Source organism: Natator depressus, chromosome 1 (assembly GCF_965152275.1).
Source record: "Natator depressus isolate rNatDep1 chromosome 1, rNatDep2.hap1, whole genome shotgun sequence".
Lineage (NCBI taxonomy): Eukaryota > Metazoa > Chordata > Testudines > Cheloniidae > Natator > Natator depressus.
In genome coordinates this window covers 255,184,275-255,196,999 of record NC_134234.1, presented here as the reverse complement: position 1 = coordinate 255,196,999, position 12,725 = coordinate 255,184,275, and positions in this window count along the sequence as shown.

Genomic DNA, 12,725 nt, shown 5'->3' with positions numbered 1-12,725 from the left:
GAGAAGCAGTAGTATGGACCTGTGGTAATGGTACTCGTATTGCCTGTGTAACGTAACAAATCTAGTGGAGCACTACTGTGTTCTTAGGACTTCGGTTCCTATGTAAGATGAAATTCAGTGCTGGCCGATGCAAGGTGATGTACTTTGGAAAGAATAATTTGAAAAACTCATGTGTTAACTGTAACTCAGGAAAAGGAGCTGAGCACTGTGGACAGCTCCATAAAAACCTCTAGTCTGCATGCAGCAAAACAGGTGTGGGAAGAAGGCGAGCTGGGACAATTAAGGAAAACATTGAAAATGTAGTGCTGGTATAAATCAATATACGTGATCATATGGAATACTAACAAAAGGACACAGTAAAAATAGAGGGGACTCGAGAGGAGCAATGAAAATGATGTGTGTGGAGCTGGCTGGAAAAATCAAAACACTCTGTGGAGACAGTTCAGTTTCACCAAATTTTCTGCCCGTCGGCCTGTCCAGCTACTCTGCAACCTGCCTAGCAGCGTGGTGAGCCTGGGCTTTTCAGGGTCTATGGCACTGGAGCTGCCTGCCACGCAGACTACTACAGGGCCAGGATTTCTTTCCCTTTTGCAGAGAATTTGAAATATTTGTTCCCTAATCAGAATAAAACCAAATTTCAAGATGCTAGTCCTCTGTGAAATGGAATTACCTTTCTCTGCCCCGTTCTTCTTTGTTGATTTAGTAAAGCACTTTACTAGCTATGCTAGTCTTAAACCAATGGCCTTTTGAGTTCTGTGATTGGGGGGCTTATTCTTTCATTTCATGTCCTCATTTTAAATAGTTTATATTTGCACTGATGGATATGGAGATGGGCCCCTTTCTTTACCTGCATATTCCTCTTAGTAGAGGGGTCTGTTTCTATTCCCAGCAGTTCAGAGGAAGTGATAAAGCTCTTGCTAGTGACAGAAATGGCTGGTAGGAGAAATGAATTTTATTTTGCATTTTTATTGCTATTTAGCACCAGCTTAGTTCAGGATCCCACTGTGCTAGGAGCTGCACAAACACATAGCAAGGGAGAGAGTCCCTGCCCAGAAGAGTATACAGTCTAAATACACAAGACTGGTGAGAGTGAGTATTCCCATTTATAGATGGGGAACTAACGTACAGCAGGGTAAGGGCTTGTCTACATGAACAGTTAGTGCATGGCAAGCTGGGGTGTAAATTTACGTCATGCTGGCCTGCCATACAGTGACTGACTGTATGAACCCTGCTGCTGAACACTAAAAGTTCTCTAGTGCGCTTTGATCTACTCCAGTTTCCATAGGCAGCTTGTTAAAATATTTTTTGGTGGAGGCTTCCTGCCTGCACTCACCCACAGTGGCAGCTCCTGTCCCGCAGGGCTGGGTTCAGCTCCCCGTTTCAACCCATTGGCTCTCACTGCTCGCAAGTTTGAAAGAGCCTAACAGTGTCACTTGACGTGCAATTTGCATGCAGGTAGGACCCCTCCCCAGCAATATCCCACCCACCCTGCCCCTTTCCTGGTCCTGGTGGTGAATGTGGGGCCTCAGATTTCCTCTCTTCCCGTGGGACTCTTGCCTTGTCACAGCAAACCTCATCCCAGTCCTCAATAGGGGACTCTACTCCATGCCAACCCCCAATTCCTCTTCTTTGAACCCTGCCCCCCCTCCCAGGATCCCATTGCACAGGTCTCTCCGGCTCACCTGCCGCGGCTCCCCAGACACCACAGTTCCTCTTCCTCCTGGTCTGATCCAGACACTGCTCCTGAGCCTCCCTGCCTGGCAGAGCCTTCTGCAAATGGCACTCTTGAAACTTCAACCTTCCAGGGAAGTGCTGCTGAGAGCCAGGAGCCAGCACCCCCTGTTGAGATTGAGGTATCGAGCTGAACTTGCTGGCAATCCAGCCCACAGGCAGGGCCCTCCCTTTGCAATGCTCCATCCCGAGGGTTCTCACCCTTTTTCTTTCTGAGGGCCCCCCCAGCATGCTATAAAACCTCCACGGCCCACCTGTGTCATCACAACAACTGATTTTCTGCATATAAAAGCCAGGGCCGGCGTTAGGGCGTAGCAAACAGGGAAATTGCTTGGGGACCCATGCCACAGGGAGTCCCATGAAGCTAAGCTGCTCAGGCTTCAGCTTCAGCCCCAGGTGGCAGGGCTCAGGGCCCAGGGCTTCAGCCCCATGCAGTGAGGTTTTGGCTTTCTGCCCTGGGCCCCAGTGAGTCTGATGCTGACCCTGCTTGACGGGCCCCCTGAACCCTGCTCGCAGCCCCCCAGGGTGCCACGGACCCCTAGTTGAGAACCACTACCCCATCCCACTCTGCCCCCTTCCTGGCTCTGGCATCACCAGATGTGGGACTTCGTCTGCCAACCTGGGTGGGTCAGAAAATGGCAAGGCAGAGATTGATTGGGGAGGGCTGAGCCGCCTCTAGCCATAGCCACCCTCTGCCTGTGCACTTTTTGAAGTGGAGTAGAGCAAAGCATATTCCAGAGCTTTTAGTGCGTGGCAGCAAGGTCCACACTGACAGTGCACAGCAAACTAGTGTGAGGAAGATTTATACCCCAGCTTGCTGCGCATTAATTCTTCGTATAGAGAAGCCCTAAGTGACTTGCCCAGGATCACACAGGAAGTCTGTGGCAGAGCAGAGAATTAAACTCAGGTGTCCCAAGTCTCTGGTCAGTGCCATAACCCACAACCCTATCCTTGTAATGGTTATATATTGAAGTCAGGTAAGACAAGCATTCTCACATGTGTCAGTTATGCAGGAATCTACTGTGGCTGCTTCTCAAATGTCTTTCAAGTCATTAAGACTAGACTGAGCACTGGAGAATGTGCTGCATGGAACAATTAGGTATGTGTGTGTGGGAGGGGGGGTAAAATGACACACTGACAATAGGCCTTTTCCCACCTACCTGTGATTTTTTTTTTTTTTTAAGGGATCTGTTTCATTTAAAGTTAGGACATTTAACTTCTGAGTATGAAGCTGCTGGAGTGAGAATCAGTACCTCCAAATCAGAGGTCTTGGTCCTCTCTCGGAAGAAAGTGGACTGTTCTCTCCAGGTGAATGGGGAGCAGCTGCCCTTAGTGGAAGAGTTCAGGAATCTAGGAGTCTTGTTCACAAGTGATCGGGAGTGGGAGATTGACTGGCGGATTGCTGCAGTGGCAGCAATGATGCAGGCGCTGTACTGATCTGTGGTGGTAAGGTGGAAGCTCTTGGCCGAAGCTCTCTGTTGACAGGCCAGTCTATGTCCCCATCCTCACCTGTGGTCATGAACTTTGGGTAATGACTTAAAGGATGAGGTTGCAGGTACAAATGGTGGAAATGAGGTTTCTCCACAGAGTGGCTGGGCTTATTCTCCGAGACAGGGTGAGGGGCTCGGCTATTCGGGAGAGCCTGGAGTAGAGCCCGGAGTAGAGCCCATACTCCTCCAGATTGAGAGGAGCCATCTGAGGTGGTTCCGGTACCTGACAAGGAGGCTTCTTTTGGAACTCTACTGGGCACGTCCCACTGGGAGAAGGCCCCGAGGCTGACCCAGGACACGCCAGAGGGATTATATCTCCCAGCTGGCCTGAGAACGCCGCAGGAGGAGCTGGAACCTGTTGCGGATGTAAGGGAGGTCTGTTCCTTCCAACTCCATGCTGTTGCCGCGACCCCCACCAGGAAAAGTGGCATGACGAAGACGACCTTTCAAAAAGTGAAATGTGAATGCTGCTTTTCCACTCCCGCTGCCCTTCACCTCCTTTCTGACTGCTCTGTGAATGTTTCATAGCACTGAGGCTATGAAGCACTACCTATTTCTCTTGTCTGAGGCTTCAGTTTGGTCTGTGCAAGCATGGATTACATAACATCCCCTCACTGAGTAATTGTACTTTGCTGCTGTGCTATAGAATAGGGGTGGCCAAACTTACTGAGCCTTGGAGCCGCATATAACAATCTTAAAAAAGTTTGAAAGCCAGGGTGCATTGCTGGGGCTTGGAGCTTCAGCCCCGTGGAAGGCACCTGATGGGCCTCAGGGCTTCAGCCCTGCTCGTGCTGAAGCCCCGAGCCCTGGCAGGTGCACCCTGCGGGGCAGGAGCCCTGAGACCCCCGCTGCCTGCGGGGCAGAAGCCCCTACCCCACCACCCCGCTGCAAGGCAGAGGTCCCAGGCTCACCCCCCGCTCCCCACCTGGTGGGTGGAGAATGTGGGGAGCGCCGTGAGCTGAACTTTAACAGTAAAAGAGTCACATGTGGCTTGGGAGCCACAGTTTGGCCACTCCTGCTATAGAAGCTTCCTTGTGCATATGAACATCACTGACTACTCTTATAACGAAGCTTCTGTGTGTAATTGTACATGGAGGTTTAGAAACGAAAGCCTCTTTGCCTTTTGAGGGCTATAGTGACTGCACTCTGATATCAGCCTCTTGAAGGTCTGGGTGTTCTAGGGAGTAGTGTTCTACTGTCTTCCCCACCCATTGGTTTTACCTTTTGTGTTGACTTTAGGTGCTACATCTCTTCTCTCATGAGCCCTGTGCTGGAAGACCAGCGTCCTGCCAAAGCACTTGGGACTTGGTTAAAGTAATCTGAAACTGATTATAGTCATAACATAGTTTAAACAAAATATTTAGCTAAAATCCCATTAAAACATAACAGCAGTTGTGACTAAAAACCATCACTTAGTAAAGCTTTTCCAGTTATAGTCTAAAAATTGGGAGGGAGAGATTGAGGCCCATATCTAGATGCTGCATGTTCCACCCCCTGAAGGTCATTGCAGCATGAACTCAATCAGTTTAAGCAATGATAGTGGGACTTCTGAAAAGTAAGCAGTGTTTCATAACACCCACCAGTATCAGTTGGGATGAGGTTCAAGGAGAAGATCTTGGTTATATCTAGGTCTTTCACTATTTAAAAACCAACTGGGTGTTTTTGTTTGTTTTGTTTTTTATTATAGTGCAAGTGAAGTGGCTGAGTAGGCAATGGAGCAACCTGTATCCAGGGATGATGCATTGTGCAGACAAGTCCCTGAGAACCTCACTGCAGCTGGGCATAACAATGCCTTTTTAACCCCTGAGGTGCATAATTTACAGGAAACTTGAAAGGGAGAATAACTAACACATTCTGTCTGCAGCATCAAATGTTCTTTAAGCCACACAATGGGTGGTGTTGAATTTTTATTTCTCCCTGTCTCCTCTCCCGCCACACACACTCAAGGCTGTCATTCAGCAGTGACAGCAGCAATATTTGAGGGACCAGGAGTGTGCTATGTAAGACATGGGCGGTAGTTGTCCCACTCTGCTTGGCACTGGTGAGACTTCAGTGGAGTACTGTGTCCAGTTCTGAGCACCACACTTTAAGAAAGATGTGAGCAAATTGCAGAGACTCCAGAGGAGAGCAACAAAAATGATAAAAGGTTTAGAAAACCTGACCTGTGAGGAAAGGTTAAAAAAACTGGGCACATTTAGTCTTGAAAAGAAGGCTGAGGCAGGGAACTCGATAAGTCTTCAAATATGTTAAGAGCTATTATAAAGAGGACAGGATCAGTTGTTCTTCATTTCCACAGAAGGTATTACTAGAAGCAGTTGGCTTAATATTAATCAGAGTGGATAAAAATCAGTCTTTTTATTGTTTAAATTATAATTTTTTCTGTTTTAAAAGTAGACCTGTTTTAAAATGAATAAAAGTGAGGGAGGGAATGAGATCTGTTAGTTTTTAAAGTTCGAAGGATAGCGTAAGTAATTTGGGAGACTGTCTCATTTTCAAGAGACATAGGCAAGTAGGAACTTTAAACTCCAGTCAGTTTCACTTAGATATATATGAAAATTTTCCCATGATGACCTGAAATAATCAGTTTAATTCATGGACTACAGTTAATCCCTGTGTTCCTTTAATAAATCATTTATTTGTAAATGTGGAACATGTTTTGATAAGAGAAGTGTATGTAGCCAAAACATTTAAGGTTGTTTCATTTAATAAAAAAACAAATTAAATACTGTATCATATAATATTTAATTAAATTCCAGTTATGTTCCCAGTGCAGCTTGACACAAATCATGAGCAAAAATTATCTAGTAAATAAGCAATATATCTTTCACTATTTTCTAACATACTAAAATGTACCATTAATAAGAATCTGAAAATATTAAGCTATACGTTTATTTAAGCAATTATATTTAGCTAACCCTTCGAGATAGCAAAAGATCTATAAAATCTAGTTAAAAGGCTCTCTTTAGTGTAAATCATCATGTTTTAATGGTTATATCAACCAATGAAAATGCACCTTTCTTAGAAAATGAGTACAAATAGAAAAGTTTATTACAATTGATTTTAACTTGAGGCTTGCCTCTTGGTGATTTAAATCAATCCACCCTGGCAATAAGGGAGAGGTAGGTTAAATATTAGGAAAAACTTTCCAGCTGTAAGGTTAGGTAAGTATTGGAAGAGGTTACCAAGGGAGGTTGTGGAATCTTCGTCACTGGAGGTTTTTAAGAACAGGTTAGACAAACACCTATCAGGGATGGTCTAGGTTTACTTGGTCCTGCTTCAGCATGTGGGGGTGAGAAAGGGGAAGGTGGAGTAGATGACCTTTCTATGATCAGCCAGCAGGAACTGCTGAATAATAGAGGGTGACCAAGAGCAGGGAGTGACAGTGTCATTGTCTCGACTTCCTGATTCCAAGTTAAAGAGACTCCCCTCCTTCTAGGGATGTTGTTGTTATTGCATCCCCACCTGGATTTGGTGGCAAAGGGCAGTCTTCACAGTTTAGGAATGAATGAATAATTGCAGTGTGTTGTCTAGAGTTGCAGTAAAGCCTTAGGATGTTGGTCAGCCCCTTCTCCTTCTTAAGGACTGATGCCCTCCACTCCACTTGTGGGGTTTTAAAAACTTGAAATTAGCACTGTTTGAAGCTGCTGGGTTGATTGCTCAAGAGTCTACAGTAGCAGTTGTCTGTTTATCTGTAAGCTACGCCCAAGTTGCCTCCAGCCAGTGCACCTCAAATGGCTCTGGATGAACCATTTCCTATGACAGATGAGGCAGGTGTTTGACTCAATGGCTTATCCAGTCCTTGTTGCCTCTGTTTGCCTTTGTCAACAAGGGTATAAGTTAATGCTAATTGTGAGGGTTGTTTAGACATGTGGCCACCTGCCCTGCTACTTTCGCTCAGTCTATCAAATGGCAATAACTTTAGGCTGAAATTTTCAAATTTGACTGCCTAAAGTTAGTCACTTAAATTCCTGTTTAGGTGCATACATCAAGGGCGGGGGTCTGATGAGGCACCCATGTTTGAAAATGTTGAACTTAATTTTTTTTTAAATGTCTCCCCGTCCCAGCATATAGTTTCTGTGGCTAGCAAATGGATTATTATTACTTAAGTCTGGCATAGTGGGGGATGTAGAATTGCTTTGGAATATATTACTCTATCTGTTGGTGTCTGTCAGCTTGAAAAACAATATCTTTGACTTTTTCACAGATCTGCAACCTCTCTAGTCTCCCATGCTGTGGCTGGCAGGAAAGATTAAATTGCTTCTAGCCACTCGGACAGCACAAGTAGCCCTGGGAAGGAGGGGTTGGGCCTAGGACTTTTTGTTGAATGTTTGGCTGTGGTTGGCCCACTGGTACTGTCTTTCTCTGTTTTCCTTGTTGAGATATGAGAATAGCTTCTGCCTTCAAGAGTTGTTCTGTTTTTGAACGTCTGAACTTAAGTATTTAAAGGATGACATCCTACAGCGACGGGCCACTGGCTTATCTTTTAAATAGCTAAAGTGTGTCAGACACATCTAGCCTTGTTCATCTCTAAGGGGAAAGAACTTCCCGTCTAAGAGCCCAGTGAGTCCTGATTCTGCTATTAGAAACTTACATCGATTATAATACAGTTTGATCTTTTTCATTGTTCTTGATCAAGTGAGGGAGAGATGGAGGAGGGGGGAACAGGACTGAAGAAATTGGTGGAGCCCAGTGTTCCTGGCAATTACCGAGTGGATGTACTCTTCTCCTGAGGACTTTAGGACAACAGGGCTCAACCACCTCAAATGCTGAATTAAAAATAACAAGATGATTTTATGGTTAGTAGTAATGTTTGAAGCTGTGTGTGCTAAGAAAAGGGCTTTTGAATTTATTTGTAGGCATGTTTATAGTGCATATCACTGTAGTATCTGAGCATCTTTGCATCAGGGAATCTCATGCCACAGAAGTCAGAAGGGGTGTTCGTGCCCCTGCTCTCCTCCATGTACATCACTACACAGTTGACTAGGTGCATAATGAGGTGTCCAGCTTGTTCTGAGGCATCGGAAGCTGTTTGATAAAATGATGGCTGGATCTCGTATGGCAGATCCTGTGTGGCAATTGGAGTAAACGCCTGGTCTAGTATGAAAAAGTTACTGCCTTGTGCAACTTGATGTGTGGCTGCCACTAGTTGCCTGCTACTGATCGGTTTCACTTTTGATAGTGCACTGGCCTGTTTAAATGCAATTGACCATTTTATTCAACCCTCTCCCTGGTCCCTTCATCTTGCTTCTCAGAAATGAATGGGAGCAAGGTGGAAGGGCATATGATACAAGTGAAAGGAAATCTGGATTACAAGTTCCTGTCACATCTTTTGTTTGTGAGAATTTGGAAAATTGAACAGAAACCTCCTGTCATGTTTTGTAAATACTCATTTGAAACACCACCCCCTTGAATTCAGTCTTCCCACCTGCTATCATGGAACCTCCACTTTGTTGTCTCCTTGTGGGGGCGGAGGGGGAGAGGACAGGACTGGAGTGTATATGTGGGTTGGGGCTGGGGGGATATCCGCACCACACAAATGTGGTTTTTATCCCGTTTGAAAACAGGGACTGGAAGGCTGCGGGAATATCCCCTCCTCCTCTCTTGTTTCCTGTCTCCTTCCAAAAAGGGGACTGGTTGTGGGATGCTGACCTATTATAATGTGGGTCAGTCCACCAAAAAAAAAAGGCAGGGAGAGAGACAACAGAAATTAATAGAGCAGAAAAAACTCTGTGGGAGGATGAGAGCGTGGCTTCGGGTAAAAGGGATTTATTGTCGATCCTGAGTTTCTGAGGTGGGAATAGTGGGAGCTCTTTTTCAGGATGACTGTGTATTTGATTAGTAAGAAGTGGGGGGAGATTAATAGCAGAAAGAGTAATTGAGGTACGACCAATAGGGTGGGCAAATGGGGGAGGGGGGAACTTTAGTGTGTTAGGTGGAGGGAGGTAGGATTTGCTTGTTCTGAGTTTAAGATTAATTGAAATCAGGAAAGAAATTGTCACTTTGTAGAAGATTAAATTGTTTGTGTACAATGTACTCGGTTTATGTGCATAGCCATGGGAACATCCCGTGAATGTGCACTTAGTGGGAATAATGCCACTACCTGAAGTCTGGCATTTAGAGGACTGAACAGTTGTATGTTCTCTCTGCTAAGGTTAAGGTTTTGCTCATTCATCTCACCCTTATAGAAAAAATGCTCATGTTCCAACCATGTTTTTTCTGTCTTTTGTTTTACTGCATGTACTGATAGCTGTTTAGAAAGGAAATGATGAATGGACAGAATCTCATGAGAATTCAGACTGTTCAGTCCCCCAGAGTGCTAACAATGTAAAAAGCCACATTTGGACATCTATTTGTTACGCAGTTAGGAACCACAGAATTCTTATATGTTTATGCAAGTTATGTATTTAAGTACATATGCTTGGGTGGAGTTCAGAGTGTGTGTGTGTGTGTGTGTGTGTGTGTGTGAGAATTTTCGGACACCTGTGAATTCCAAAGTATGTGTAATAAATGATGTGGTATGACTCTTATTGGCCTGAGGTTCGAATGGCTTTATTTCTTGTGAGTGATGAATCAATGAGTGAGTTACATGGGTCATCCCAATCAAACTTTTATACCATGCGATCAAGTAGTCTGCGTAGACCATATATTTAACTGACACTATTTTAGAGAGTTTTAAGTAATATTATTGAAACTGTCTTGTATCTCACCACTTGTAAAGCCAGGTGCTTTTGTTGTGAGTCCAGTTGTACAGGTCTCAGAGGGAGAAAAATTAAAACTAGTAAAGTTTAAAACTCTTGATTTCTTTGATTGCTGCTATCTATTTGGCTGACTTTGGGCTTGTCTACAGGGAACATCTGGTCGGCCTAGATCTATTACAGGAGTGGGAGGGCGAGGTTTTGTGGCCTGTAACATGCAAGAGGTCAGACAATATGATCATAATGGTCCCTCCTGACCTTGAAGTCTATGAGGGTGAAACTACAGTGTACCGGCTTGCCTTGCAGTAAACGTCCCATGTGGACACTGCCACTGCACAGTGAAAGTCCAGGCCGTTACTGCATGGCAAGCAGGTATATTATAGATTCACACCTTGGCTAGCAATACAGGAACTTGCCATGTAGACAAGGCCTCCGCCTATGAAATGTACGCACAGCTAGTTTGTACTAAAACCTCCTCTTGTTATGTTTTCCTCCCTCGTTCCGGTCTGCTCATTTGTCTGATCCACTGATTATGTCTTGTCTTTTTAAAGTGTAAGCTCTTTGGGACAAAGACTGTCATTTACTCTGTATTTGTACAGTACCTAGCACAATGAGGCCCTGATACCCATGGGCAACTCTAGGCAACTACTATAATGAAAATAAAAAAACCTCTTAGGTAATTTTTAGAAGTTAGTTATTTATATAAAAATAATCTTTTTAAATTCCAAATTCTGAGGATCATCCAGAGGTAAAAGTGGATTTGTGTGACCTATTGGCAGGGTAGATTTAAAAAAAAAATTTTTTAAAATCTGTTTGAAATGAAATCTGAATATAATAAAATACATTAAGGCTAAACGTACTCTCTTGAAACATTTAAATTTTAAAAATGCTGAATCCATAAGCCTTTATCAAAAACTGAGTTAAAGGCTGTTTTTCTGTATAAAGAAAGAATCGGTGGAGGGATGCAACTAACTTTTGAGGTCAAGCTTTATAAATTTGGCACAGTAGGTCACGTTATGTATTAAGGGCTCGTTTTGTTTAATAAAAATAAATGTATGCTGTTGTGTGTTTAATTAAATTCTAGCTACCATCCTAATGCAGCTTGACACAAATCACGAGCAAAAATGATCTAGTAAATAAGCAATGTATCATTCACCATTTTCTAACATACTAAAATGTGCAATTAATAAGAATCTGAAAATATTAAGCTATAAAATTGCTCAAATGTATATCTTTAATGTACCCTCCTAGCAGAAAGGTGTATCAATTCTTGGGTAAAAGGTGTATTTGACTGTAAATCGACATGTTTTAACAGTTATATCAACTAATGAGTGCACCTTTTAAGGTAACTGAAGTACAAATGGAAAAGTTGACTTAAATCATCAGTTTTAATCAAGGCTTTCCACTTGATCATTTTTAAAACAGTGATTTAAATCACCCTGATGTAAATCAATCCACTCTCCCCATTGGGAAGCTGTAAAGCACCCTTTTCCAGTGGTATAAAGTTCTCAGTTTTAGGTTAATTACAAGAATTCAGACCTTGGACTGAGTATGGTCTCTCCTGGGCCTCTGACCAGGGTAATTTTAGGGAGAAATCCCACTAGCTGGGGCGGGAAGGAGAGAGGGAAGGAAACATTTTTTGTGGCAGGTGAATTTAAATAAATTAACTGTGATGGTGGTTTGAAGCTGTTTAGAAGTTTGGAATGCTGTGGAGATGGATTAGTGGACAGAGGACAGGTGAGACAAGTGCATGAGAGGTTCTGTTTGTCCCCTCAACATCACCACAGGTGTTTGTGTGTATACTCAGACATGTCCAAATTTATAATATGGGCAAGATTGAAATGTGGAATTTGACCCACAAGGAATCCCATATGGAGTTTCCAGGATAATAATATTGATGGGGTGGGAGTATCTTCTTAGATCAAGTTTCGCTTGCTGGAAGGAGGCTTAGCTAATGCATTCCCTTTTCAGCCTAGCTTTGAATATCGCTCCTTGAGGGGGAAGTGCTTTAACCTCAGCTGAGACGATCTATTTTAAAAACACAGATTGCATTTGCAGTTGGCAAAGAACCACATATAATTCCCTGTTCCCTTTTTTCTAATTACTTCAGGGGCAAAGTTAGCTCTCCATGGTGATTAGAATACAGCTACTCTTGGTACAAACTGTGTCCAGTTCAGAGCAGGGCAAATGGGACATAGATACTTACAAGGACAGAGTTAAGTTCTGCAGGACCCTGTGCATGCCTGGTTGGCTTGAGGAAGTCTGCTGGGTGACGTGTGTCTGAGCTCAGATTCCTCCTTCCTGTTGCACTTGTTTTGCTAGGCTGCTGCACCAGAAGTGCGCTTTGTGTAATGAATGCCCCTTTTAGTTAACTGTTTTGAATTCTAAACTTGCATTTGGTGAAAGATGCTGGTTTGATGGTGTTAGAGTGAAGGCCCCCCCGTTTCCAGAAATGGCATGGGATTGACAGTAGCAAAGCATATATGTTCCTAAGCCCTGACATGTTATCCTGATGTAAAATCCTAGTGTAGATGGGAACAGGTAGTTTTACCTCCGTGTTGTCAAAGTCAACCCTTGAGCAACAAAAATGATAAAAGGTATTAAAAAAAACCTATTAAAAAAACAAAAACCCTGGGCATGTTTAGTCTTGAGAAAAGAAGACTGAGGTGGGGGGAACCTGATGAGTCTTCAACTATGTTAAGGGATATTATAAAGACCCCAGGGATCAATAGTTCTCCATGTCTACTGAGGGCAGGACAAGAATTAATGGACTTAAAGCTTTCTTGCTGCAGATTAGGTTAGATATTAG